We start from the raw sequence: 8,407 nt of genomic DNA, 5'->3' as shown, positions 1-8,407 counted from the left end.
GTCACGCACAGGACCGGTACACCAGGAACGAAGAGAAGACCAGAAGAAAGGATTAGTTTTTAAGTTTAGTTAAGTTTATTGGAATATTTAAGTTCATTGTAATATTTAGTTAAGTTTATTGTAATAGTTAAGTTTTTCATTGTATTATTTTGTTAGGTTTATTGTATTATTTTATTAGTTTAATAAAATAATACAATAAACTAGCACTAATATACCATATGAAAGACAAAATAGGAAATGAATATGAAGTATACATTAAGAAACAGAGAAGCCCAAGACTGATAATTACGAACGCGACTAGAAAATATAACGACGGTATGGAAATTTTGCAGGACATGATTGGATACAATCATAATATAAACCAAACAGACCAAATAAAGCTGACTTATCAAAGACAATCGAAGAAAACTGGAAAGTGGATCACATATATAGAAACATCTAGGGAAACCTTTTTAAAACTCACGGAAAACTATATACACTTGGGAAGGAAAATTGCTCATATTGTTGAGAACCTAAACATATTAAGATGTTTTGATATTACCAGACTCAACATTTAAGAAAAGTAATAAAGCAAATTTTGTAATCGACAACGACACCTTTTACAATAAAAACATAAAATTAGAGAACAATAAACCTGATTCGCATATTACTCAATTCGACTTGAACGGGTACACGCACCCCGAGTCTTTTACACTTTGTAATTCTGCCTCAAACCGGAAAACAAAATCTCACCACTAATACTACGAGAATTACCTGGCGATTCAGTATAAAAATTCCTTTTGACAACAATAAAAATCTGACAGGTAATATACATATTATGTTAAAGAGATTTAAATTTTTTAAATACTACTCACGATCAAACGATAAATTATCTAAAGAATATTACGTGATTACCGAGGCAAATAAAATACTTTCATTACTAACAACTAAACAAAACTTAAAATTTTTAGGGAACGACAAATTAAATCTATATGATTCTAAAATATCTTATCTTTATTTTAACAAACGAACTGCTAAAACTCTAGATACATTTTGTAACATACTGATAGTTCTAGATTCAATAGGATAGTTTTAGCTAATAACGCTCTAAATAAAACTATGATTAAAATACTTATTTCGGAAGCTACTGCTTCAATATGTTATGCTATAGATTTTTTATCATTAACACAAATTTTATTAATCCATCTCTCTCTACCTGACATAATAAAATAATTTCCTACCCTACTGTAAGTACTAAGCTAGTTATAAGAAATTACTCATTCTGTACATGTACCTTGACCCGATCACATCTTATACAACTAACTAAAATTAAATACAAACAATTTCTGAACTAGTTATTATTTTTTATTCAGTGGTTTGTTATTTCAGGTCTGATATAGCCTTTTTAAATAATTAATTATATCTGGTCCTTCAAGGTAGTAAAGTGTCCGCGTGTAGTGATTTTTAATTGACTTTTTAATAAACATTGCGCCAGGCGCTTACATGGGTTATTGTATTCTAAATTTTGAAAATGACGGAAAATATTAAAATGTATGCAGTGGTGGAATTTGATAAAACTAAAAACAATAAAAAAAAATGGTAGAGTTAGTTCCAATTAGTTGGCTTAATGAGGATAATTCTAAGTGTGATAAAGTACCCAATCAAAATTATTAGCAAAGCTATTGAGTATTTATGTACATCAAATACTTTAATTATAGTATTATCTCTCGAAATAAATTTTGCACAATTATATTTACAATAAAAATAATTGTCGTCAATGTTGTTGAAATTGTGTAATATAATTTATTGACGTTTCAGAGGATTATGCCCAAGGATTACGTCGTTTAAAAAGATCATTTAAAACAAATGATATACAGACCACTGATAATGAATCAAACACCGAAAAAGATAGTGAGCCTGTTTTATTAAATTCTAAAAATGTCTCTTACTTATTATCGCAAAAACGGCCTTTGAACAACAACAATAATGATTTAAATAATTCAGAACTCTCTGAAGGTAAAGTTGAATTTAGTGCAAAAGCTGCAGTTGATAGTACAACGGAACCCAAAGGTATTTCTTATTTTTTACAGTATTAGATATTACATGATTCAGATATCAATTGAAATATCATTCAAGATTTAGAAATTACGTGTGATTAATATTAATTGTAGCGATAAAAATTTTATGATATTCTAAAATTAAAATTAAAAATAAAATTATTCTCACTCATATACTAAAAGTAAAATTACATTCACTCACACAGATTGTCTGAAAGCAAAATAACATATTCACGATTAGGGAATGCAGTACCGATGGAAAATTTCAATAGCGGAAATTTTTCATTTTAAAACCGGAATACCGGTGAGTTACCGGTATTTTTATTATTTTAAACAAACGTAAACAAAATTGAAAGTTACTAGTACAAATATAAAAAATGTATATACAACTATATTCAACTATACAATAAAAACAATAAATTTTTTTTAAATAATAATTTAACAAAATTATATCGAATTTAATTAACTCATTATCACTATCGAGTATATTGAGTACTTTTCACCAAAAACAAACTTATGAGTAATAAAGACCAAAAACTCATAAAAGATAAACTGTATGGTCTGTATCCGATGTGTTAAATTAGCATAATTCCAATATTTTAAAAAAAATTTTTTTCTATACTAATTTAAGATCAGAATCCTTGTCGAGGCAAATAATAAGTTAATATAATTGTTGAGTATTGTTATTTGAAACAATGTGATGCTTCTATAGTATTTTCAAACTTCGAAACGTTTTCGAAAAATAATATTTTTTAATTGTAATAAGAAGCAAAAATATTTAGTAATTATCATAATTATTATAAAGTTAGAAAAAAATAAAGATACGCAGGGGTGACCTGTATGATATAAAATATTTTGGCGCAAATATCACTTAAAAAACTGTTACATTTTTACATAAGATGAAACAAACATCATTACCTATCAGTAAAATTCTATTTATTGTAACACGATATGTATCCCTTAGTAAAGCAATAAATATTCAGTTTAATGACGAGTTGAGATAATATTTTGACATTTGTGTATCCTATAGAATCACTTGAAGATATAGCTGTTTATGCGATTATGGAATTTAAAGATAAATTTGTTCCTAGAAAAAATACCGAAAATTCCGAAATTTTGAAAATTCAAAAACCGTGCGAAAGATATTGGTTGGGAATCGTGCTGATTAGTTTTTGGTAAAAATCGGCCGGGCCGTTTTCTTGTAATAAAGTGTTAAATTTTTTTTTCGGCGATTTTCATGATTTTTTTTTGTGATAGATATCATATGATATCATATGATATCATATGATAAGACTATATAGTCTTCTAGATCATATTAAAATATTACGGCCCTACGACAAGTCGTTTAATTTTGAAAATCCGAGCCGTTTCTGTGTAATTTGGAAAAAACTGTTAAACTTTTCGTCCACATTTAGGCCTATACTACCGATTCGATTTTAAAAAATCAAAAACTGTTCGAAAGATATTAGTTGGGAATGAGACTGATTAGTTTTAGGTCAAAATCTACCGATCTAACTGTTGAAAAAAAAATTTAAGCCGATTTCTGTGGAACTTTTTTTGGTGATATATGTCATAGTTTTATAGAACTTACTGAAATATTGCGGCCTTACGGCAAGTAGTTTAATTTTGAAAATTTGAGAAAATAGTTTTTTTTTACTTTTGTTATAATTAAAATTAGACGATTTACTTGGTATAACGATAGAGTACTTGGACTTTATGATCATACTAAACCATTAAAGTCCCACGGAAACTGGTTCAATTATACAAATTATTGTTTTTTGAAAAGTTGTGTTTAGAAAATACTCCGAGTTAACGTATTCGTTCTTTTTCAATTATGTGTTATAAATCCACTCGGAATACTTTTAATAATTCATAAATCAATTTTTTTTATTGATTAAGTCGATTATTTACATATGTCGGGAAATTCATGTAACTTGCCTCAAGGCAAAATACCAATACCAACTAGTTTGTTGTACAATTTGTAGATATCCAAAACTATGAGCAATGGCGCTATTTTTAGAATTCATTTCGAAATACAATTCATCTCGAAATGACGAAATTAAAAAAGCTTGAATTATACCATCGGACAGCAATTCAAAAAAATGTTAGAAATTGTACAGCAGATAGGAGATGTCCTAAACAAGCGAAGAGCATGGAGTATGATCGGCGATGTTTTGCCCTGTGAAAGTATTGAGTCGTTTCTAGCCTTCGAGAACTCCTTGAAAGAAGGCGAGGAAAAACGAAATGCATTGGTATTTATAAATTATTTAGATATTTTCTACAAATAAAATATTCATAAGTCATTAATTATTACTTAAAATTCACAACAAAAAATGATATAAATATCATTTACAAATATGAATTATAATTTAATAAAGGATTTATTCTTATAGACCGGCGTATTTCAAATGGTTTCGGCGGGTTGTACTAAGTATGTAGTAGATGTCCACAAAATAATGGAGAAAATTTTTAAAAAAGAAGTTCAGCTAGAATATAGCGGGTGTGGACGTAAAGTAAAAGGCGAGGGAAAAAAGTTTTAGAGAAACTGAAAGTTACAAAATTATAGAGAGTAAGTCATTGTTCTATTCAAATATTTATTTATATTAGTTTATTATTGTTTCAGAATTCATTATGACGAAATATAAATCTTCACCAGAAAAAAATGCGGTAATTTCTTCCGTTAGTGCTTTTCTGCCCGGAGCAAAAGACAGGGATGATGGACGTGCTCAGCGGAAGTAATTATACATGTACTATTAATAATAAAATTCAACTAATTCAACTTCATGTAATTTAACTATAAATATAAATCAAAAGTAAGTTATTGTCAATGTGTATTTTCTATTATTAGTATTATTAACTTCCCGTAGGGTAAGTTATTTTAATTGTCGAAAAATCGTAATTGAAAATTTTTGCATATCTTTACATTACAGAGGTTTCTTAGCATTTTGGCACAGAAAAAATGAGTGTGTGGGTGTGTGTGTGTGTATGTGTGGATACAATTTTTTGTCGACGATTTTGGGCGTACGGAACAACCGTTTTAAATAATCTAAAAAAAACCTTCAACTCGTAATGATAGAGAAAACTGGTGGTTTTTGACAAAGACAGGTCCAGCCGTTTTAGAGTTACGAAGCAAAATGTACAAAAAATGGCAGAAAGGGAAAAGAATTTTTTTTAATTTTCATTTTTTTAGAATATCGAAAATAATTCGAATTTTAATTCTAATTGTAGCTAAAGCTCTATAAACATCTCATATACTTTCAATAATTAATTTTAACTATGAAATACTGTTTATATAATTCTTATAAATATTAGACAATGCCCTTATTTTAAATCCAATTAATTGAGGTATTATATTTATTTGTTTCTTATTGGAGTCGTTAAAAATTCATTTTTTTTGAACTGTCAAAACTTTGTTTATGATTAATTTTAAATTCAATAAGTCGCTTTTTTATTGTGATCTATAATGGTTTGATGAAGTTTTTGGTATCCGAAAAAATTTGGTAAGCTAATCAAATAAATATAAATTGTAAATTTATTTATCTAATTATTTTAATAAATATTGACAATTTCACTTTTCATGTCAACATTTTGAAAACTTTTGACAGAAAATAACTAAAAAAACAAAATACTAAAATGACAAATGTTATGGAAAATTCGAGAGAAAAAAATTGTTTTTTTTTTTAAAACATATACAGATTGGATTTTTATTTTTTCCCCTTCAAACAACTTCCAAATTGAAAAAAAAAACAATAAAAATCTAATAATTTTTATTGATTATGGATAACATGCTGTATATTATTTTGCCTATCTTTCCTCTGTTCAATAATTTTTTTGATTATGGTTTTAAGTAAATAAAATGTACATAACATGTGTTATTCTTATTGCATAAAAAAGTGCAAAACCATTTTTACAATGCACTTTTCGGTGCCATTAATATCAAATGAATTGCCACTTGCAGGAAATTGTCATTTGAAATAAAATTACTGCTTTGCAATCTGAACTCCTAGATGCTTCTTCTCTTATTGAAGGTTATTTAACCCGGTGCCAATGACGCTGGGTCATAATGACCCGAGACGTTTTTTAACGAACATATATTTTGTTTACCCGGGTTATGTGGTTTAAAGAAGCGTTTGAGTAGCTGAAGCGATGCCTCCCCGCTACCCGCCCCGATGGTTCGCTCAGTGCGACGCCGCCCGCGCAACGAGCAACTCGTGCGTCAAGTCCAATCGGGTATGTTTGACCCAGCGTCATTGTAAATGTAATATTTTCGTGACATACTTTTATTTCTATTTAGTGATTTTATATTTATTTGTTGTGTTCTAATAGGTTTTTGAAGAAAATGGCACTGACAAATGATCCGCGGAGAATATTGGAAATATTGGAAGAGTCAGATGAAGACCAATCAAATTCTACTTCGGACGCCGAGGTTGAAGACCATTTATCGGAACGAAGTAACGATAGCGGCACCGAACAACGTTAGTGATTCTGATGCGGACTCTGATTCATCAAGCAATTTGGACCTTTTGAGATTACAAAGTCAACAAAATCGGCATGTGTTCAAAGGAAGAGATGGAACTTTGTGGCAAAAAACACCAGCACGATCAACGTACGTACCAGATCAGAAAATATTATATCCGATTTACCTGGTGTTAGATCCGTTGCTCGTAATGCAAAAACTATATTTGAGTCCTGGAGCTTATTCATAACGGATGATATATTGAATACGATTCAAACCTGTACTAATTTACACATTCAAGAGAGGAGAGCATTGTGTGCCGATTTGAGCAAACATAGATATATGGAAGAAATAGAAATTAGTGAACTGAAAGCATTCATAGGCCTTCTATATATTGCCGGATTTTACCGTTCAAACAAACAAAATTTGAGTGATTTATGGCAAGTAGATGGTACAGGCGTAGAAATCTTCAGGCTCACCATGTCAATCCAGCGATTTTACTTTATACAAAGCTGCCTACGTTTTGATGACAAATCTACACGTGCTGAAAGACAACAATTCGATAATTTAGCGCCGATAAGGAATATTTTCGAGATGTTTGTACAGCAGTGTCAAAAAATGTATTCGCCAGGCGAAAACTGCACCATTGATGAGATGTTGGTTGCATTTCGAGGACGTTGCAAATTCCGGCAGTAATTTCCATCTAAACCTGCCAAATACGGAATTAAAAATTTTTGCCTTAGTAGATGCATCAACATAATTGACCAATTTAGAAATATATAGCGGAAAGCAGCCAAGTGGCCCATACTCACTCAGCAACAAACCTTTTGACGTTGTAAATCGCGTCGTCTTGCCCGTTTCTAAAAGCCATCGTAACATAACATTCGACAATTGGTTCACGAGTTATGAATTAGTATCTCACCTCCTAACGGAACATAAACTTACAGCAGTTGGAACCTTACGCAAAAACAAACGGCAGATTCCACCTCAATTCATTACAACACGTGGAAAATGTCCAGGATCATCTACCTTTGGACATCAAAAGGACATAACTCTAGTCTCCTACTTTCCAAAGAAAAATAAAGTTGTCTTATTGATGTCCAGTCTACATCATGACGAAAAATTGATGAGTCTACAGGTGACAAAAGGAAACCAGACATCATATCCTTTTACAATCACACCAAGAGTGGAGTGGATGTAGTGGACAATCTTTCTGCGTCATACAACGTGAGTAGAAACACAAAAACGATGGCCATTGACTATCTTTTTTGCAATGCTAAATATATCGGAAATAAACGCAAACATAATATACCGGGCTAATAATGATGATACACGCATGAAAAGAAGACATTTCCTAAAAAATCTGGGACTCGCCATGGTGCAGGAACATTTACAAGTGCGACGAGCTCGAGTGAATTTACCACGTCAACTGCGCAAAAGAATCGCACAATTCACAGGTGAAACCACAGATGAACCACCTCGAAGATTCTAGGCGTTCGCAAGAGATGCCAAATATGTCCGTCCAAAAAAGATAAGAAGACAAGTCATACCTGTCATGAATGTCAATTTATATATGCCCTGATCATTTTATTACCTACTGCAATAATTGTAGTAGTTCGATGTCAGTAAATGAGGAAATAAGACTGATTGGCATTTATAATTAAAAATAACTTAATTTGATCTCTTTTTTAGTATTATAAGATGTTTGTTACCAATGATTATTAACATTACTTAACCAAAACTTATAATTAACATATGTTGTTTGTTCAAAGTTGATTTTGCATGTCTTGTTAAGTATGTCAATAAAAGTTTAATTATTATATATTAGTTTTATTTTATTTATTTTATGCAGAAAATACCTTTATTTAGTAACATTAATTACAATTTAGTAAAAGTATATATTTTTTATTATAAA

The 8,407-nt window shown here is 30.1% G+C and overlaps 1 pseudogene; it reads left to right on the top strand.

Annotated features, from left to right (window-relative positions):
- Positions 1–218: 218 nt before the first annotated feature.
- LOC113381727 lies at positions 219–7,984 on the top strand (annotated as a pseudogene).
- The last annotated feature ends 423 nt before the right edge of the window (positions 7,985–8,407 follow it).

This window comes from Ctenocephalides felis, unplaced genomic scaffold (genome assembly GCF_003426905.1).
Source record: "Ctenocephalides felis isolate EL2017-DRISC unplaced genomic scaffold, ASM342690v1 CF-g0.4_SCAFFOLD_03034, whole genome shotgun sequence".
Lineage (NCBI taxonomy): Eukaryota > Metazoa > Arthropoda > Insecta > Siphonaptera > Pulicidae > Ctenocephalides > Ctenocephalides felis.
Note: the sequence above shows the minus strand (reverse complement) of the source record. Positions and strands in the feature narration are given on the sequence as shown.